At 37.8% G+C, this 20,641-nt stretch overlaps 1 protein-coding gene across 2 annotated transcripts in view; it reads left to right on the top strand.

The window, feature by feature from the left end:
* The window catches only part of LOC117399297 (polypeptide N-acetylgalactosaminyltransferase 1-like), a 193,282-nt gene that overhangs the window by 92,038 nt on the left and 80,603 nt on the right, over positions 1 to 20,641 (top strand). The gene's annotated exons all lie outside the window — the stretch shown is intronic.

Below are 20,641 nucleotides of genomic sequence, written 5' to 3' on the forward strand. Positions count from 1 at the left end.
GAAAGTGTGTTCCCGGATCCTGAATAGAATCAGTACAATGTATTTACTGTATTAAAGTTCATAATAAAATTAGAATGCGAGTGAAAATATCTGTGACAAAGTTTCACGGCTCTGAATTAACAAAACTTTTGTGAACAAAACTCTTGTAACTACGTTCTAGTGACATGCTTATAAAAACAAACCTAAAATTCACCACAGTGCATTGTTATTGGTAACAAATCTATTGACTTAAGGTTCACAAATTCTAACTCTCACTAGCCCTGCACCTAGTCCTGGTCTTCAGAACTACCTTCAGTTAAGTATATTATTTAAATGATCAGGAGCCAGGAGTTTAAATAAATTGTTAATTTGCTGCATGAACAACTGTTAATAAACCTATAGATTCCGTTGTGATTTATTCATTCTTTAAATATTAAAACTCCTGGTACCTGGTCAATTCAGTAATAGACCTAAAGAGTAGGTGTAGAGCTAGTACAAGTTTCAAGCCCTGAATACATCCACGCACAATCTTCTTTGTATATTATGAACTAAAAACAAAAATGAATTTACCATTGAATGTATTATTAAACAGGTTCAGAATCACAGAAGAAGAAAAAAGTACTTTGTCTGTTTCAATCCCTGCCATACTCATGAAATTGTTTCAGTTGTCTCAAAACCCTGGTGTTTAGAATCTGTTTGCTAAGAATAAGAGCATTCTACCTGCTGAGAATAAGAAATGGTGGTTTGTCTCATGTAGCCCTTTTTACTTTACTGTTCCCCCTAATGTGGATTCGCTAGTCTATCTGAATGACCTCCACTGTTTATGCCTGTATTACCTCACCTGATAGAAGTTTTGACTGTGACGAAAGAGATCAAGCCTCATTTGGAAATGAATGAATGAATTAATCATTTAAAAAAAAAAATCATAACCCTAGCATGTACAAATGTGGACAAAGTAATAGAAACAACTGATGTAGCTCTGTCTGTCAGTATCAAGTCTGCAAAGTGTTTGGTTTAAATTGATCATTCCTCAGTCATTAACACTTTGTTCAGAGAAGTTGGGCTGGAAAACAGACCGTCACCCACAGTATCACAGGGCAGCATACTGTGGCTCACCGTCTTGGGTGCTCACAGCCAACAATTTCAAACCTGGCGAGACGGTATAACCAGACACACTGTCAATGACAGGCCACGAACTGGGAGACCGAGAGTCACAACACCTGCTCAAGATAGACAGATCATTTTGTAGCATCTTTGTGATGTCAATTGTTAATCAGCATAATACAAAGTCACTACACTTGCTGTAAAACAAAGTTTGTCATTTTATTTTTTTATCACATCTAGTGAATTTTATCCAAATATAAGTGATACATTTCTTTTGATGCTCAGATATAAGTGATAAGTTTTCTTTTGATGCACAAAAGAAACACAACACTCAGGTCTAATGAATTTAATCAAATATTTTAAACATAGCTATCAAACAGAATCACAGAAAATGTGAACAAAAATACAGACCAAAGAATCATGATAAGTTTTCACAATGTGACACACTATCAAATGAAAACATTACAAAGTTAGTATCGGGTATGATCATTAACACAATCCTGGTAACATTAACGCATAGACCAGATCAGCCTCTGGACAGACTGCTGTGGGATGTTCTGCCATTCTTCCTGTGCAGCTGCAGCGAGCTGGTGAAGGTTGGCTGGTCGCGGTTGTCTCCTGTAGATGGCACTGGCGATTTTGGTCCCACAAATGTTCTATTGGACTCAGGTCAGAAGAAAAAGCTGGCCACGGCAAGACCTCAACATTGTTTTCTTGAAGTCGTGCAATTGTAATCCTAGCACTGTGCAGTCTTGCATTGTCCTGCTGGAAAATCGACACTTCCGGAATGACTTGCAGGAATGGAAAAACTGTTGCCTCAAGGACTTTGTCAATGTATCGCTGAGCAGTAAGGTTGCCCTCAATCTGCAACAAAGGCGTTCTTGTGTTAAAGGAGATTCCTCCCCACATCATCACACTTCCACCGCCCCACCGGTTGGCTTGAACAATGCAACAGTCAGCATAACGCTCACTACAATGTCTCCACACACGTTGTCTTCCGTCAGGTCTGTCAAGGGCAAAACGGCATTTATCAGTGAATAAAACACTTCACCACTCTCTCTGCGGGCAACTTCTGTCAAAGACAGGCCGCCTTCAATCATGCTGATAGCAACCAGGCGATCTTCATTACTCAAGCAGGGCATGGTCGTATCTTTTGCTGTTCTTGTCTTAAAGTCATGTCTTTTCGAATGGCTATTTATACAGATTCTTAATCAACTCATCTTGGCAATTGTAACTCAACTCAAATACCAAACACTGAGCACCTGGTGTTTTTATGAAATCATATGACTTGAGCTCAGTATTTTGTTATCCGAAGGAACAATACTACTCAAACAATCAACAAACCTATCTGCTCACTATTTAAAATGTAAATAACATTATGTATGTGCCCAATGAGCTATTGATGTAAAACTTAGACTATTGCCATAGTGGAAAATTATTCCCTCGAAGGAAGATTGTTGTTACCAATAGGCTGAGGGCATTGCACCCTGGAAATAACAATAGTCTTCCCAGTGGGCATTTAATTTTCCACTATGAGCTGTGTCTGCACTACAAATTTAATATATGAGTCAGTCAAAATAATAAGAGGCAAGGTTGGATAGTAAATATGATATAAATATTTGCAAGCCTTTTATTATGTGTTTTGGCACAAATATCTTAATGCGGTACATATAATGAAGTAATATACTACTACCAGTGCAACAGGTTGCCAACATTTCTGGAGCAAAGTGTGTGTGATTCATCAGATATTTATGGCTTTACCATATTTTGTTTAAATAACATAAATAAATAACAGAAAATGTTTTTGAAGTTCATACCGCATAGTTTATCAAAGTTTTTATTTATTTTTCTTTCTTTTTGTAGAATGTTTTGTAATTCATTAAGTCACGGAGTCGCTGTTTTTTTCATTCAGCCATTTTTTTGTTGTTAGGAGTTGAAAAGGGGCGGGACTGACAGTGATGTGAAGCAATCACATGTCAGAGGGAGAATATTGCCCGGTGGTTTAAGGATAACAGGGCAATAGTTGAATCTATTTTTGCTCCTATGATGAGGTTTTAACCAATCACAGGCCAGAATTTCCAAGCACTGACTCAAACCTAAGGCTTGGAAGGCTAATTCCTTTTAACCTGTAAAACCAAACGCATATCTTGAAAATACCTTTTCATTTGTCTTTTAAGTTTCTGTTCTTCAAACCCCACACCATGCATCCTTTTCCTGGTAGTGTCTACTCCCTTACGCAACAACCTACAAGGCCTACTGCCTTCACTGAACCACCTCCCTCAACAAATATTTCCTTTGTTCTTTTATACGGTGTGGCCAGGGTAAATTGACTTAAATAATTAAATTCCCACCAGACTACACTCCACACTTTTCTAATTAACTAATAAAACAATGTATCAATTACACACTTTAACATGTGGCTGTGTAAAAGCAGTCATCTTGTGATTTTGTAGTAGGTAATTTTCTGTAGTTGCTAATACCATACAAATGGTCCTGACTCCCAACTAGCCAGCTGGAGTGATGCTTTAAAATGCATTTCGCTGCTAGTATAGTACCCAGTATTGACCATGGATTAATTTCTTGCATCTCTATGCACTGACAGATTTTGGATTTTAAATGTCCTATTCAATGTTCTGTATGACATTACCAATAGCAGATATCTTTCTGCAGAATGCTGTGATAAATGCAGACTGCAATCCACCCAGTTGTATGCATGTAACTAATACAAATTTGTCCAATCTGTACTTCATAATAATTCTAATGTTTATATTTCTGTGAAGATGTGTTGGATATATGAAATGGTGCATACTGGTTCATAATACAAGGTTAACTAAGTGCATTGCAAACTACCATTGAGTACCAGGTTCCTTGAATAGTATGTCTCACAGTGTTCACGATGTACTCTCCATGTCCCTCATTAAAGAATGCAGGCCTGGATTACATTGACGATAGATTGTAGTGTACCTTTATGATACACACATGCAATAGTTGCATACAGTGCTCTGCTCTATATACAGATTGTGTAAGGTGGTCTGCCTTTAGCATTTAGTATTCATATTGTAACCTTGCTAGACTGAGTTAGCCAAACATTGTGATCTAGGACTGAGATGCATTCCCTTTCTTCCCTCTCCAGGGGGTTATTGGCAACGAGATTATGCATCTCAGCTGAGGGCACCTTCAACCCTGACACTGCTCTTAAATACAAAGACAAAGCTTTAAATACCTCTCGTGAATTACTATAATTGTGATAATGATTATTATTAAGCATATCCATGACAGTGGCACAGCTTCTACAAACTGATGAACAATTTCAGCTCGCAAATTTAATATTTTCAGTGTTATGGAAAGTAACAGTCCACTTCTATAAACCCTGCAAGCTAAATACGTTGCTTTACCTCTGACTTCATATGGCTGCCATATTAGGGTCATGTTACTTTTTTGTTTTTGGGATGACGGAACACTTATTGGTGAATGCGATATTTGCTTCATACTCTGTTGGCAACCACTGTGTATGTAGATATACCAGTTAATAAACCAGTTTTGACAGCTGGTTCAGACAGGTTGCATTGAGATGCAATTGGAGATGTTTTGGTGTCATCTGTGTAGCCTGCATTTGACCTGACCTCGACCTTGACCTGGGCTCCTCTCCTCTTCTTTAGCACAAAGCCTGGCCATATAAGCGGAAAAGAGAAAACGCTGATCCATTAAACATCAGTGTGTGAAGCGGGTAACCGGAGAAGATCCTGTCTATCTTGGTGTGTGACAGAAGCTTTTAGTCTTTTGTACACTCTGTGCCTCTTATCCCCCTTGGTTCTATTTCAGTCTCGACAAAAACTGAAAGATATCAAGGAGGTTCACTCCAGGTTAAAACGCTGCTTCATTATTAATCAGTCTGTCCTCTCGTCAACAGTAAACTCATCTTTTAATGCATTTAACGGTCCACAAAATAGTAGCTGAATTTACATGGGAGATTATTCTGCTTAATAGATTGAAGCAGGGAGACCTGGTACAAATACCCTGTAATTTACTCCTTTATGTTCGGAGCATGTTTCTGTCTGTGGAAATTTACTTAATGGTATAGATCGTGAGGCTGAACCAACCGTCCTTTTGGATTGCTACAACAGTAATACGAAAGAGTGGTTGATTCAGGTTTACAGCATTTGTTTTACACATATATAAATTATTGTATAGCATGCACAATTCAAGCAGGCTATGACCTTGCCAAGGTGTACATTTAAACTGCAAGCCACCAAAGATGAATACTGAACTATAGAAGATCTGCCTAAATGGTGTTTTTTTTTTTTTACAGTAGGTGTTGTTTTCCATGTGCAGCAATTTCAGTTTGTTGTCTGTGAATAACTGCAATCTCGCAGCCACCTTTCCAGTAATATACAAAGGAAGTGATTTTGGACATATGTTTTCAAATGACCTGCAAAATGCAAAAGTTGCAAAACCTGCAAAAGTTCGTTATGCTTTTTTGGATGGTTTTACTATACGCACATATGCTTTACCAATAATGGTTAACCTTGGCTATTACAATGATTTACCAATTGGTGTTACTTATGTACTGTGCTATACAACTCTCAGCTAAGCTTTTACTATGGTACTGTATACCACAGTTTTTATAAATACAGATCTGTTTTTGTTCTTTCACTAAATTTAGGTTTGTCCACTTTTTGACATTTTAGAGTTACACACAATACTGTAAATCATACTCTTGATTGAATCATCATGAAACCTGCTAATAGTGCACTGAATTGCAGGGCTTTGCTACTTAGTGTGATTACTTTCATATCTAACACCTGCCTTGCTTCATTTAGTTACTGTGAAATATGTACTGATCATGTTCTGTATGACTTATCACTTTCAGTTGTGGCCAATGGGCACAAAGTGTACAGCAAATAGTTGTTCTCCTCCTCTGAGCGCTTCGCTTTATACTTGAACTGCATGCTCTTGCTCATTGAGTTTTCAATGTTCTCAGTCCAAGTTTGTGTGTAGGTTATTTTTATAGTTGCCTCTGTATCCGGATGAGCACTCCATTAGCATGATTTGTAACAGTTTCTCAGCATACTGTGCAGTGTGGTCCCTCCAAGCCAGGTGGTTCAGTTATTGAGTGTGAGGGGAAGTTGGCATTGCAGCTGCTTGTGTTGTCGTACCTGCTTTGAAGATAAATGAAGCCTGTCCGCCCCCGCCACCGACGATCCGGCACCTTTCAAAAGCAGCAGATTCATCACAAATCAGCAGAACGCTTCCACACAGGAACTGAAACTGCCAATCTTGAATTTACAATGGGAAATGTTTTCCTCCAATTAACTCTGTCGAATGGCATTTGTTACCCATTTTGAGTGGGATATGGAATCCGAGAAGGTGAAGGCTCTCTCAGCAGCAGGAGGAGAGTGCAGTGCATTTACCGATCTCTATACAAACATGAATAGAAGAAAATGGGAAACCGGCACATTGAGCAAACAACGTTACAGTACTCAGTTTGTTGCCTCAGTTCCCTTTCAAGTACGAAATGTAACCATTACCATATGGGTATTTACCTCCCTTCAAGACTGGAAACTTGAATATTGATATAAAAGAGCTGCTCAGTGAGCCTGTGATGCAGTCGTGTCCCCTCCCCCAAGGGCATACAAGTACTGCGCTCACAGATCTCAGTGCCATTTTCCTTTCAAGACTGACCTGACAGAGCGCCTTGTTCAGATACATACAATTGTTGCTTGTATCTGTATATATTTCACATTTTATGTGTTTTTACACATTTTGTATGTGATAATTAAACTAATCGCTGTAATAGTTTTTTTTTTTTTTTACGCGTATTTGTGTGCACTACAGCCTCTGCCTTGTGCCCTATGTGAAGCCAGTGGCTCAAGTCGCTCCTTCCCAGGCATCCAGCAACATAAGTCGACTGACTTTGTGCTCTCCCCCCAGGCTGCATAGCTCCAGCTGGAGCTTATATATTTCTCATTTTTGCCTTTTAGCACAATAAGAGACTTTTTATATTATTTCTGTAATTGTTACATTTACTGTTTTTGTAAGAGAATTATTTTCTCCTTGTTTTTCTGTTTTATACAGATACTACGCGCAGGCCTGTCTGCAACGTGGTGCTAAGCACACACGTAGCACGAGCAGCTACTGTGCTGAGCAGCACAAAGACCAAGATACTCGCTTCGGTTGTGATTGCTTGCAATCCCTACCACTGTATCTTTATGCCGTTTTGGGGACGGCTTTTAGCATCACCACTGCGAAGGCTGTTAGTCCTTGCTAACAAGCAGGCTTCCCTCAGTCTCATGTGTGGTACGGACTGAGTGGTTTTGCCAGTGGCTTTTCCAGGTGGGCATCCCTGTATGTTGCCACCTGCGGTGACTGCGAACCGGTGGACCTGTACCGTACTGGTACCGAGGTTACCGACCCGCTTCGCTTCCGACCCTGTACTGGGGACAGCTTTTTAACATCACCATTACAAAGACTTTTAGTCCATTCTAACAAGCAGGCATCTCTCAGTCTCGTGTGTGGCACTGACTGAGTGGTTTTCCCAGTGGCTTTTTCAGGTGGGCATCCTTGTACATTGCCACCCGTGGTGACTGCTTACCGGTGGGCTCGTACCGAACCGCCACCGAGGTCAGGACTGCCTATGAGCTGGCCAACTTGCCCCCTCCAGAAAAGCTCACTGCCCATTCCACCAGGGGCATGGCAACTCTATGGGCTTTATTCCAGGGTGCATCTGTTGGAGACATTTGCAATGCAGCAGTGTGGGATACTCCCCATACCTTTGCTAGGTTCTACAGTCTTAGTGTTAAGGCCGGCTTCTCAGTCAACCCTTACAACACAGGCATAGTGAGTTTCTCCCTGAATTTTTCTAGCCCTATCTACTGGTTACTGGAGTTCTGTATGGTAAAGCACATGGCAGCCTCCTGGCTCAGCCTTGTAGCATTCCAGTCGTTCTGCAATCTTGCCCTTGCATCGGCTTTGGTACACTCATCCACACGGTAATGGTTACATTTCGTACTTGAAAGGGAACGTTAGGTTATTATCATAACCCTGGTTCCTTGAAATAGAAAGGTAGGGCTAACCATTAACCTTCAAGGTCACTGTGTCCATGATTGCAGCAGGCTTGATGAAAAAATGACACCAGAGATCTGTGTCACAGACTCGCTGAGCAGCTTTGGTATATCAATATTCAGGTTTCGTGTATTAGGAGGTAAATACCCATACGGTAATGGTTACATTTCTATTTCAGAGAACCAGGGTTATGATAATAACCTAAAGTTATTTGAGTTTAGTAGAAAAGTATTCAGACTGTGCAGTATATATTGGAGGTCTTGCTCAGGTGGCTATTAGGATATCAGATACAATTTTTAGATTTATGAAGTCATGAATGAAAAAGCTTGGACTAAATGCCTTTCACAAGCTTGATTTTTATCCAAGTACTGGTGATGTGACCATTTTAACAAAATTGATATCCCTTTCAGGCCCTGGTAATGTCAAACCACATGGTTTTTTTCTAGAACTGGGAAATCATACACGGTTAAAGTGAAAGGCGATAAAGATTCAAAGGTTCACATGTTTTTATTTTTAATTAAATTTAAGTTTTAGTATGTATTAATTTTATTTTAAAGATAACATATTGACTTTTTTTTATAACACTCCATCAAAAAAGGTGCTATTTTTAAAACACTAAACCTTGACAAGAGGGCTGCAGGTGATATTAAAATGGAAAAGGTAAGGCGAGTACAAAGAATTGGTATATCGGCACAGGAAATCAGAAAGAATGCTATAATGAGGGCCAATTGGGAATAGGAACTGCTAAATGAGGATGCAGGATGTTAGCCTAATTGTTACCCTCCTGTTGCTAATGATGAATAATGCAGGGACTGTATGAGTAACATATGGTAAAAAAAACATCACTGCTATGGATCACAGTTGCCCGTTTTAATGCCAAGTACCATGGAATGCATGGATTGTCCCCAAACATCCGTAGTTTTATTGTAATAAGATTCCAATGTGTTATTAAAAATAAAGCTTGGACATTTCCTGGGGAGTGGAGTACTGTAGTTTTGTTCTGTTTTCACTGCTAATTAGCACAGAGAGTGAAATCCTGGTGGTTAATTCACTGGTGTAAAGAGGGATTTTTCATTTTTGGAAGATAAAACCTTTGTTAGGGGCTGATTTTATCAACCTATATGCCGAAATCATTTTACAGCGTAGAGGAATTGCCCTTGATTGCATCAACCACCTATCCTTGGTTATCCTGAAAATATCACTTAACAGAAGTAGGATTTCCTGGTGCCTGGTTCAATCTTTTTGACACGTTTATCTTAGTAGACGCAACTAAGATTACAATTTAAGCTCTCCATGTGCCATGCTTCCCCACTAGCCCACTGCTGATTTGGAGTGAACTTCTACATATTATAGTTGGGTCCACACCTAGAAAACTTAATTTCACTTCTAGTTGAGCAAAGAAAGTTGCATGATCAATTTACCAGCAACAATACTGTCCAGTCATCTGGCACGTACATGTCTGCCAATGTAGACTATTCTGCTTCGTCGCTGACCTATCTATCTATTTAAATGTAGTATAGCAAATAAAGTAACAAAAAAAAATAATTGAGAATAGTGTTTGCTGTCTGGTTTGAAGAAATCATACAACTGGATGCAGTCTGATTTACTTTCAGCAATTTCATTACAGAATATCACAGTAACAACACAGGCACGGTGCTCTCTTCTCTAAAGCCAGGAGGCTTTGACTTTATAAACACACACAGTGAACAAGTTACTGAACAAACAGCCCAATCAGAATTAACACATACTGTAGGCATTTAGATATTTTGAATTACTAAAACTTAATTTCACTAATAAATGTTAAGACCTAACAATAACTTGAATATTGAAACTTACACAAACACCTGAACATGCACTGAAATCCAAATTAAAAAATAGTAAAAGTTAGCTGTACTTTTATTCTTTACATGTTTTACAAACAGTTCACAAACCATGTTCACTTTTGTGTACAAGGTACCTGAATTGAAGAAAATCTAGAAGCTTTATAGCAGGGCAATTACACAGGGCAGCAGTGTGGAGTAGTGGTTAGGGCTTTGGACTCTTGACCGGAGGGTCGTGGGTTCAATCCCAGGTGGAGGACACTGCTGCTGAACCCTTGAGCAAGGTACATTACCTACATTGCTCCAGTAAAAACCCAACTGTATAAATTGGTAATTGTATGTAAAAAATAATGTGATAATATGTTGTAACAATTTTAAGTCGCCCTGGATAAGGGTGTCTGCTAAGAAATACATAATAATAATAATAATAATAATAATAATAATAATAATAATAATAATAATAATAATTATTTGGCAATTGGAAATACCCACGAAGTGTCCACCACTGGGATGAAGCCCAAGTGAAGTCTACCAGACCTCAGATGGAATTCTAAGTAAACCGCATCACTCTTAGAATGACGAGGAAAGAGTTTGTATTCATTAGCAACAAAAACTAGTGAATACAAAATCACGAAAAAAATAAACTGATTTCATTTTTTTATTTTTAACGTATTCATTTTCTAATAGCAGTAGAACCCTCATAAGAAGGCTTTATCGTCTGGCCAGGCCCTTCTTGATATGTTAAACGCCCTCACCTTCGGCTCAGGACACGAGACAGGCCTTACCAGACTACAAAGCCCTCCAAACAGCGCTGTTTAAGAGGGCTTTTTTAAATTAACAGCGTTGTATTTTTTTTTTTTTTTTTTCAAGTCTTACAGTAGACCTCAGTGTTATGAACCCCACATTGTTGCAAACTGACAGGTCAACTGAACACACCACTTCCAACTGGAAGCTGGGCTCCTTGCTACTGTAAAAGATGCAAAGATCAGACTTACAGACATTTCAGACCTACACTATGATCGCCTTCCATTACCAATGTGTTTAACTTATAACATGGTTATATAATGCGTTAGTTTATTGTCTTGTTACCTTTACTCTCTTGTACAGTACACCTACATTTGTGGTATTTTCTTTTTTTTTAAAGCCAAAGTAAATTTCAATTTCTAAACTCTAAGCAAATAAAATATCGAAATGTGTCAAATGTGATTTTCCTTTTAATAACTGACAAGACCAATTTCAGAAAGCAGCTCACAAAAGGGCTTTCATACAAGCTTTATCTGCACCAAGGTCTTAGTTTCGTTTTTGTTTGGCTAATTGTGGGCCTGCGCACTGTGCAATCAGGTTAACTAGCTTGCGTACAGAGCTTAATAAAGGTGTACTAGAAATCCTGCTGGGTACATAAACATCTTCAGTAACCACGTTAAACTATACAAAACACTAAAAAAATCAGTGAGGAAATAATTCAAAATGTCTTCAAGTATCACGGCCTACATTTATATGGTTGGAGGTATTGTCATTACTTGGCGATGACTGAGGACGATGACAAAAATATAAGTCAAGTGCACTCTCTGCCCAGGGATGAAAATCCTGTGCAAGGAAAACAAAACAAACAAAAAAAACTTGCTATTCTCTTATAAAAAGCCTGTATGTAACTTCAGTTGCTTTTTAATTTTCACTTTTGTATACGTTGGAAAGATATGCATAGTTATACTTCCGCAAAGTCGCATGTATTGTAATAACAGTTTACTATTTACAGTATCCAATAAATGAAGAGTTGTTTGTTTGTTTGTTTGTTTGTTTGTTATACTACAAAAAATGTAACAATTTGTTTGACACATTTAATAAATTAATTACCAGACTCTATAAAAACTAAAGAATAGTCACGACGACTCATTTCGCTGGACAAAACGAGAAAGAAATGTAATGAGTAATATGTAACAAGTTATATAACACACTACTTATTTTATTAAGTAATAAGTAAGGACATTTATGTTACTTTTTTCTGAAGTAATGATTTTCAGTAACGTGTCCAACACTGAATATCTCTTTAATCCAAATTAAAGTATAACATATGCGCATCTGACCAAAAGAAAATATAAAATAATATAGTGAATAATTTCCTGAGTTTTGGGTGCTGTTTTGGATCTTATCTGTATTCTCTTAAACCGTATTGTGTGCCCAATTGTGATCATAATAATCTCCCTGAACAAGATATGCTGTATATAACTGACCAGCTACTGTAGCTATCCTAAAAGAAATCAGAGAATCGGAGAATGACATCTCAATTCATAATCCAACCATTTATTTTGATCGTCTTTGATAGCGGAATTTTAAAAAATGCATTATTATTTGAAATTGTATTCTGTGTTTTCTTTGATCATATCATTGAGACCGAATTATTTAAAACTCTGCTTAGCACTGAAATGCTAATTTAGCCCTTGTCCCTGTGGGGCTGCTAGTGATGTTAAAGGGACGTCATGCAGAGTTATTACTGTTTTTTTTGTGTTTTTTTTTTAGGTTAACTTGTTGCCAAGTTACTAAAATAAAACATGAGATAGCCTGATATGCCTCTTTGTCTGTGCTGTGCATTAATATTAAGCAATGTATTAGTATCAAAAGGTACTAATGAGCTTTCCGCAGTATTTATCTATTTTTGTACATACTGTATTTAGCATTCATAGGCAGTTGCTGCTTGTAGAGCTTCTGAACGCCACAGTCTTGTGAAGCTTGACTACGGTGTACCATGGTAAAAGCACAGAACATTGTAGTGAAGCATTAGGCAAAGGAAAACAAAGGCAAGCAAAATGGTAGAGCATTAAATGTGGTTGATTTGATAGTACTGTAAATGCTCTAGAAAATCCAGCTTTAGCTTCAAGTTTTATGTTTGTGTTAAGTTATGGATGTTTTCCACACCGAAGAGCTTTCAGGTGTTTTCAGTGTAGTATCTTGGCTTCCTAATTTGAATACAAAGTGGTATGAATTGTAGATGTAGTAAAAAATATATATATATATATATATATATATATATATAAATTTTCTGAAGGTCAGACGATCGGCACAAAAAAAGCAGAAAGGAAGCTTTATGCATTAGAGCAGGGGTTCCATGTAAGTAAACTGTAAACATACACAGCTATATTTTTAAACTAATTTATCATTTCAAAACATTTAAATCACACACTTTTAAAGGTGCATTGATAGGCAAAGGTTAATTTTGTAATCTACATTTTTAACTTCAAAAAAACAAAATAAAAATCATTAAAATGCAAAAACACAATATGTCCTACCTTTTCAGTGTGATGGGTGCGCCTGCTGTTCAGAGGAGGCTCTATGCTGGTAATACACATTTCGCAGATCATTTTTAACATTGAGACAGTTGCGTCATTTGTTTTTGACTGCAACCAGACTCGAAAATGCTGACTCACAAAGGTATGTCGATGCAAAAGGCACAAACAGTTTCATGGCTTCGCATACTAGTTCTGAGTATTCCATGCGCAGAGATAACCAGAAATCACAAAGTAATTGTGAAAGTGAGCTTCACGTTAATTTCACATGATAAATCCACAAGCTTGTCCTGGACTGCTGGCGGCAAGGCTGCTTTTTTAACAGCTTCTTCTTCAAATGGGTTTCTTATCCAAAGGCTACCTGTTGCTGTAACTTGAGGAAAATAATGCCGCAGCTGGTTTTGTACGCCTTGCAAGTGTGACAGGGTGATTTCCTTTATCTTCAACTTACAGAATTAATTCTCTCTTGAAATCTGCCATCAGAGAGAAAGTTTCAAAATTGCCATCCAGAACACCAAGTATTAATCTTGACTAAATGCTTCGATATTTTCATTCATAAAAAGAAGGTTCTTATGTCCTTGTAGGCTTTTGTTGAACTCATTGAGCCGATCAAACACATCTGCCAGATAAGCAAGCATTGCAAGCCACTGTGAGTCTTGGAGAAGTCCATCATAAGGAAATAGTTATTTCTCCAGAAAAGCATTGTTTTTCGTCTCAGCTCAAACAAACATGTCAAACCTTCCCACGTTAAAGCCATCGTACTTCAGTATGAAACAGCAATTGCAAAGCAAGGAAAACAAATGTGCATTTGTTGGTCGACCTTTGATGAAGTTCACCACTTTTACAGACTCATAAAGCACTGTGACAGGTTATTGAGACTCAGAGACAGTAACTGCAGTTTTAAGCGCTGGGGCGTGCATTTATTAAACAAAATTAAATGAAAACACTGCTCACAGAGCAAAATAAAAAGGGTGAACCAAAACAAGTCACAACACAGACATCCTGTCACGGTGAGTTTTATTTTAAATACAGGAGTGTTTGTCTCGCCATGTGACAGCAAAAACCTCCCCTTAATGGAGTTTCTAGCTCCTTTTTTATATCATGTGGCTGTTCCCAATCAGCACCATTTCTCTAATTTGGGAATAGCCACAGTCTCGCATGTATTTGGCAGGGATAGGAATTAACCCCATCCCTGCCAACCACCACTGCCCATACACAAACTAAACACTATTTAAAAGCAGGGCTTTGCCCTGCCACAAGCACCTTGTGAAGATCAGCTGCATATTCTTAGCAGGTAAAGCTTCATGATGTATTGAACAAGTAGTATTACGTGCAACATGCTGAGTCCGAGTCACCAGACCACTGTTCTTTCCCGTTAACTCTGGTACCGTCAGTAGATACACCAATACACTGCTCCCAGTCCAGCCCAGCATCTTTTAACTGCCTCAGAAAAAGTGTCATGAATGCTTTCCACAGTAGACCGATCTGAAAGTGGACGGCAAAACAATACATCCTCCTGCACAGACCCGTCGCAAATGTAATTAGTGCACGGTCTCTCATTGCCATTAAAACTATGGTTACCAGATTTCCATAGTAAAAACAAAACAAAACATTTTTTTTCCCCATTTTGCTCTTTTTTTGTTGAGAACCAGTTCGCTATTTTGATTGTAATCAAAGTGCTGTTTTGTTTTAGTATTTCAGTACATTCCACTCATTTTCTCTGACTTCAGTTGAATCCTGTTTTCAGCAGCTTAAATTCCTCCTTTAGCTGTATCACCTGTCGTTTTGTTAGACTGATTCTTTACTGATTTAACTGTGCATATTTTTATATTTTGCAAAATAATGTATATCGAACACGAAATGTCTTAACCCATTAATGCCTATCGGTTGATAAAAGCTACCAAAGCACTTGCAATAAAACTGGTTAAAGTAGCTAACATAATTTAAAAAAAATCAGATTCATAGTAGTAGTAATTGAAAATAGTCAGGTTCAAAAGTCAAAATGTGCTGTTCCAAATGCAAAAATTAGAAAATGTCAAATTCCTTTACTTTCAGTCTTAAGGTGCTAAAAGGCATGGTGCAAACAGATACATAGTATAAAAAAATTAGGCATTAATGGGTTAATTCTGCGTTTTGCTCTTACTTTGAAACATTTTACTCCTACACACTCACCAGCTGTATAGTTGGCTCATCGATCTGAGTGCCGCACGTTCTGACAAAATTGAGTCACAACATTATTACATATTCAAAGTCTTAAATAGACTGTATACTATAGACGTTAATAACCTTTACCCTTTTCCAGGGTCCTACATGTGATTTCTACAGTAAGTGATTGTACTTTAATGTAATACAAATTAAAGCTACTAAGCCATGCATTGCAGTGTTTTGTGGCCAATATATTATTATTTGTGTTTATTTTAATCAAGCAACAGTTAACAGAATTGAAAAAATATTAATAACAAAAGAAAAAATACAACTTACTGTAGAAATCGCATTAATGTTTACAGAAATTGCAACAGAAATGAACTTCTGAAAACTGTAAAATAAAGTGTTCGAAATCGCAGTTCTCAAGTGCATTTTTTAAAATATAGTATTTATTTATTAATGCACTTGCGCATTCTTGGACTCGGTAGTTAATGAGAAATGGCGCCATGGGAAAGAATGTATACTCAGAATCTTGGAAGACTAAAAATAAATGTTCTGGTTCTGTCTTTCTTTTACCACTTTTTTTCTGTGTGTAATAAATTATTAAATTAAAAACAAACAGAGTTAGCTTAAATATGTGGACTTTACTGACTTTGAAATTTACTGTGTGCTAAGACAAGTTCATGATTTTAAAAATCTTGTCTAAATTTAAATTATTTTGTAATTACTTTTCATAGACACATAAGTAACTTTTACTTGCTCTTTAAATCTGGATGCCTGAAATCATACCCCTTTTTGAATTTTGGAGCCCTATTAAGGCACATATTTAGGCCCAGGACATGCAGTTTTAGGCCCTGCAAACCTTTGAAATTTGTTTTCGGTGGTGGGGGGGGGGGTGTTGCCCCCTGAACCCGCTCTGGGGAATGACCCCCGTACCCCCCTGCCTTCTACTTATGATTTCTAGCCTCCTACTTTAAATGAAAATGAAAAGACGTATCATATGGCCTACAGTATCATGATTGTAGGCTACCATAACTTCAAACTGTTTGGGTCCACTTCAGTAAAGGGTTCTGGGTGGTATGTCTGTGCTGGTATGCCATCAGCACACTGTACAGTTGCAATTTGCCTTAAGACATGCTTTTAAAACCAGGACCAGACACAGTTGGAAATTAAGTGGAGACAGGAGACAGGTTGTAAAAATATTCCCCAAAAATAGCAACAGCAACAAGAACATTATACTCTTGTAGTAATTTATGAGTTTTGCAAAAAACAGATACTACTATAAAAAACACAAATATAGACCGTATAGATTACCCCCCCCCCCCCACCCCCAAAACCAGCATCTTCCTCCTGACCAGGAGCTGTCTCCCAGATTCATCAAGGCAGCACGGCAGTAATTGCTTCAAACAGAAGGGGATTGCTGTCCCTCTGCGGACCAGTAATAATAGCTATTATGCTGCTGGCAGGTTTTAAGGAAGATAAATGGCTGCATTTAACATCCCCTGTCAGTACAGCCCAGTTACAGTAGTCAAAAAATATACCCTTTAATGTTAATCTTCGAGATTAAAGATGAGGTGTCTCATGTATTAGCATACATTTGACTTACTGCCTGGCCTCATCAAGAGCTGCTAGTGCTGATCAATGCCATTCTTTTTATTAGGGGATATATTTAATCAGGATATATCCATTGAGATTCAGTGGGTTGTTCTCAGGGTGTCCTGTACACATGTACTGTTATTAAGAGGAATTTAAGATGTATTCTTCTTGAGTGATTAATGAATCTGTCACCTTTTAAGAAACGCCAACAGTCACTGGACAGTGAGGTTGCGTTCTCAAGAAGAGTGCTTACTCAGCAGGACACTGCAGGGTTCCATGGGGAACCAGCAGACCGGACGCAGGGATGAGGAAGAGGTGGATGAGGCTGTTTTTAAGGGTCAGGACCTCAGGCAGTTGGAAAAGAATCACTGTGCCATACTTTAGACTTCATTGAGCTGAATCTAGGAGAATGACACACTCCAAATTAACTAGGGTGGGTCCTTGGCTTGAAGAACATGAAATGTGTGTCTGAATACTCGGCATGGAAGAGGGAAGAATTCTGTTGCTGAAAGGCGACATGTTGTTTTCCAGGCATGTTGTGCCTCTTTTGTGTTGGAGGACGGGAAGGCCTTTTTTAAATTGATTTCACTTTACCAGTGCAGGGGGGATTTAACCAGTGTGTCTACGTTAACATCCTCTGGCCTTCTACAGGTTTTAGCTCTGATGTCAATGGATTGTTCACGCTCATTCAAGTGGAAGTTATAGTTATTGTACTAAAATAAATATAGCAGGCTGTATAAAGTGCTTACAAGTATAAATACCCCACAAAACACCCTTTTAAGTGTACAGGAGACGATCAATTCAGCAAGAATCTGAAACGATCTCCAGTGTCCTTATTAAGTAAATACATATTTATACCACTGGTACAGTACTTGTACACTCCCAACTATGATGAGTCAGTACTCTGAATCAGACTATTATACATATTGATATATACATGAAAGGTAGAACAATTTAGAAGAGCAGTGAACTTCATGCACTGAAATCCAACGACAATCGAAAGCAAAACAGTTTATATAGTAAAATGACCATGGTCATTTTTATAAGGGATTCGAGGTTGTATTAGATGTTTTAAACCGCTTATTTTTATTAAATATACATTTATTTCTGGGTGATGTAATACAGACATGAGGAACATAAAGAACAACGTTTTCATGTTAGCTAGCTAGCTATGCAAGATTTCAGTATTTGCAGGGAAAGTTTTCAACAATGTCATTAAGTTCAGCTTAACAATTTGTCACTGTCATAATGTAAGAACGAAATTTGTTTATTTGATTAAAGTTCTACTGAAAATGTTAGTGAAAAATTACACTGTTTTAGTTAACTATTATAGTCACCCACTCTGTCGTCTAAATAACGTCAAGTAGGGGTTATGAATAATCCTGTTTATGATATTGTAACAGGGGTGTTCTTTTACTTGATGAGTATCCGCTGATAGATACCCACCAAGAGAGGTTTTATTAAAATAATTTACATGCAGGTAGATGGCTGGCACTAGTGTGGGAGGACATATATCCAAGTGTACATGGAAAAAGTATAAAATACAAAAATGCAAAAACAAAACAGTTTCAAAACAAAGCAAATAAACAGAACTTGGCCTACAGGCAGCCATGCGCTACTCCCGTTATGCAGGGAGGTCCCACACCAGGAACTTATTCTCTCGAACACAAACTAAAATACACTGTTGTGGGATTAGAATCCCCAGTGAGTCTCTGTTTTAAACACTAGGATCCTGGTATACACACAGTGATCTCTAGTTGTTGGTTGCATTGTTTTCCCCTCCAGCTTGCTGAGACAAAGAACAACCCAGGACTGTCTTTTCAGCCCCTTTCTAAAGGCATGTGGCCAGGGTTAATTCATAATAAATTAGGTAATCAACACATGGCCACATGCTGCACATGAATTTCAATTAGGCAGGGAGGGGGATTCTAACCTCCCAGCCCTGCAATTTTTAACACAACCTTTTTTTGCATAAACTTTCAAATTAAACACATTTTCTTTACAAACAAAACATATTATTTACACATGCAGGGCCTCAGCCCTGCCACAGGTATGTACACTTAAAAGTTGATACTGTGCTGCAGTTTTGTTAAGTATTTGACAGAACATGTTGCTAAATGGGAGAGAGAATTTTTTTGCTGCAAACAGAATAAGTCAATGTAGGCACACAAACAAATGCCATTTGTTTTCATAATTTTGCTCATTTTTAAGATTCCTTTTTTCTGGGCTAGTTGTATAATCTATTGAATGAATGATAATTATAAATCTGCCAAGCTGGGCAGTGCTATTAGGAGATAACCTGTATGAGAGTTATGTCACTTGTCAAGAAGACTTATGATTCAGGGCCTCTGGTGGACAGTGTCTCATTAATTCACATGTATGTAAATCCTGTCAGATGTGAATCAGCTTGCCTTGAGTTACACATCAACACTTCCCTAAGGATTAACGAACCATAGCCAGTCTCACTGCAGAACAATACAGTGGAGACCTTACAAGCAAAACAGATTATTCTTCTCGGCAGCCTGGGCAGAAAATAAGCGCACCTGAAATCTGAAATTTCCACTCCGGGAAGTACAAAGCAGAAATATCAATGTGTATTAAACCCTGCACTTAAAGGTTCGCCAGCCTTTTTTGATGGCACAAGATAATGTATTTAACTCTGGGTCCAGGGTCATACTAAAACAACAAGGACTCCATAGTTACTTTCTGCAGTGGGTAGACCTTGCAGCAGTAATTTAGAAAATCTAGTCATTGAGAGGTTTAGCATAACTTTGTCTTCTTCATTGGCCCTGAGTGAATATTACCTTACATTTACTGGAATCCAACGACAGCATCACCGGGCAAATTGCAATGTTCCAAATTCCAGTGGTGTGCTAAGTAGATGCAGAGCTTGATCTAAAGAACAATTTGTAAATGTTAACTTTTCATACATTGTGCTTGTTATGTAAATACAGGATACTCCTTGTGCGTTTGTGGAATGGGCGTAGATATCCCACTTGCATTTGGGGGGGACCCATTGGTTATTCGTCCAACCATGAATTTAAGTTGATATTGCTCAAGTATCAACAGACCTTGAAGGAAGATTGCTGAAAATATGGAAGGAATGTTAAAAATATAATACTGTATTATATTTTCACCCTTTTATTGGCAAAATTATTCTTCTTATAACTAGAATTAGAAATGAAATATACACTAATCGGATGGATTAGACATTTCAGATTTTAATTAGATAAACAATAGAACAGATTTTCCATAAAAGCTAATATATATATATATATATATATATATATATATATATATATATATATATATATATATATATATATTAGTGCCTTGCAAAAGTATTCAGACCCCTGACCAATTCTCTCATATTACTGAATTACAAATGGTACATTGAAATTTCGTTCTGTTTAATATTTTATTTTAAAACAGTGAAACTCAAAATCAATTATTGTAAGGTGACATTGTGCTTCACAGCACAGCTGGACTCAGAGTCACTGGAAGGCAAGGCAGACGGGCCCGCTTCGTCCTGCCGGGGAGACTTCAGCTGTATGTCAGAGTACTGTGCACAAAATTCATTAGGTGTTTTCCTCTTGTGCCCCATTTTCAAATCAAACTAATAACTGTCACCGTAAACCTATAGCAAAGGTTTAC

The sequence above is a fragment of the Acipenser ruthenus genome, chromosome 4, assembly GCF_902713425.1.
Source record: "Acipenser ruthenus chromosome 4, fAciRut3.2 maternal haplotype, whole genome shotgun sequence".
Taxonomy (NCBI): Eukaryota; Metazoa; Chordata; class Actinopteri; order Acipenseriformes; family Acipenseridae; genus Acipenser; species Acipenser ruthenus.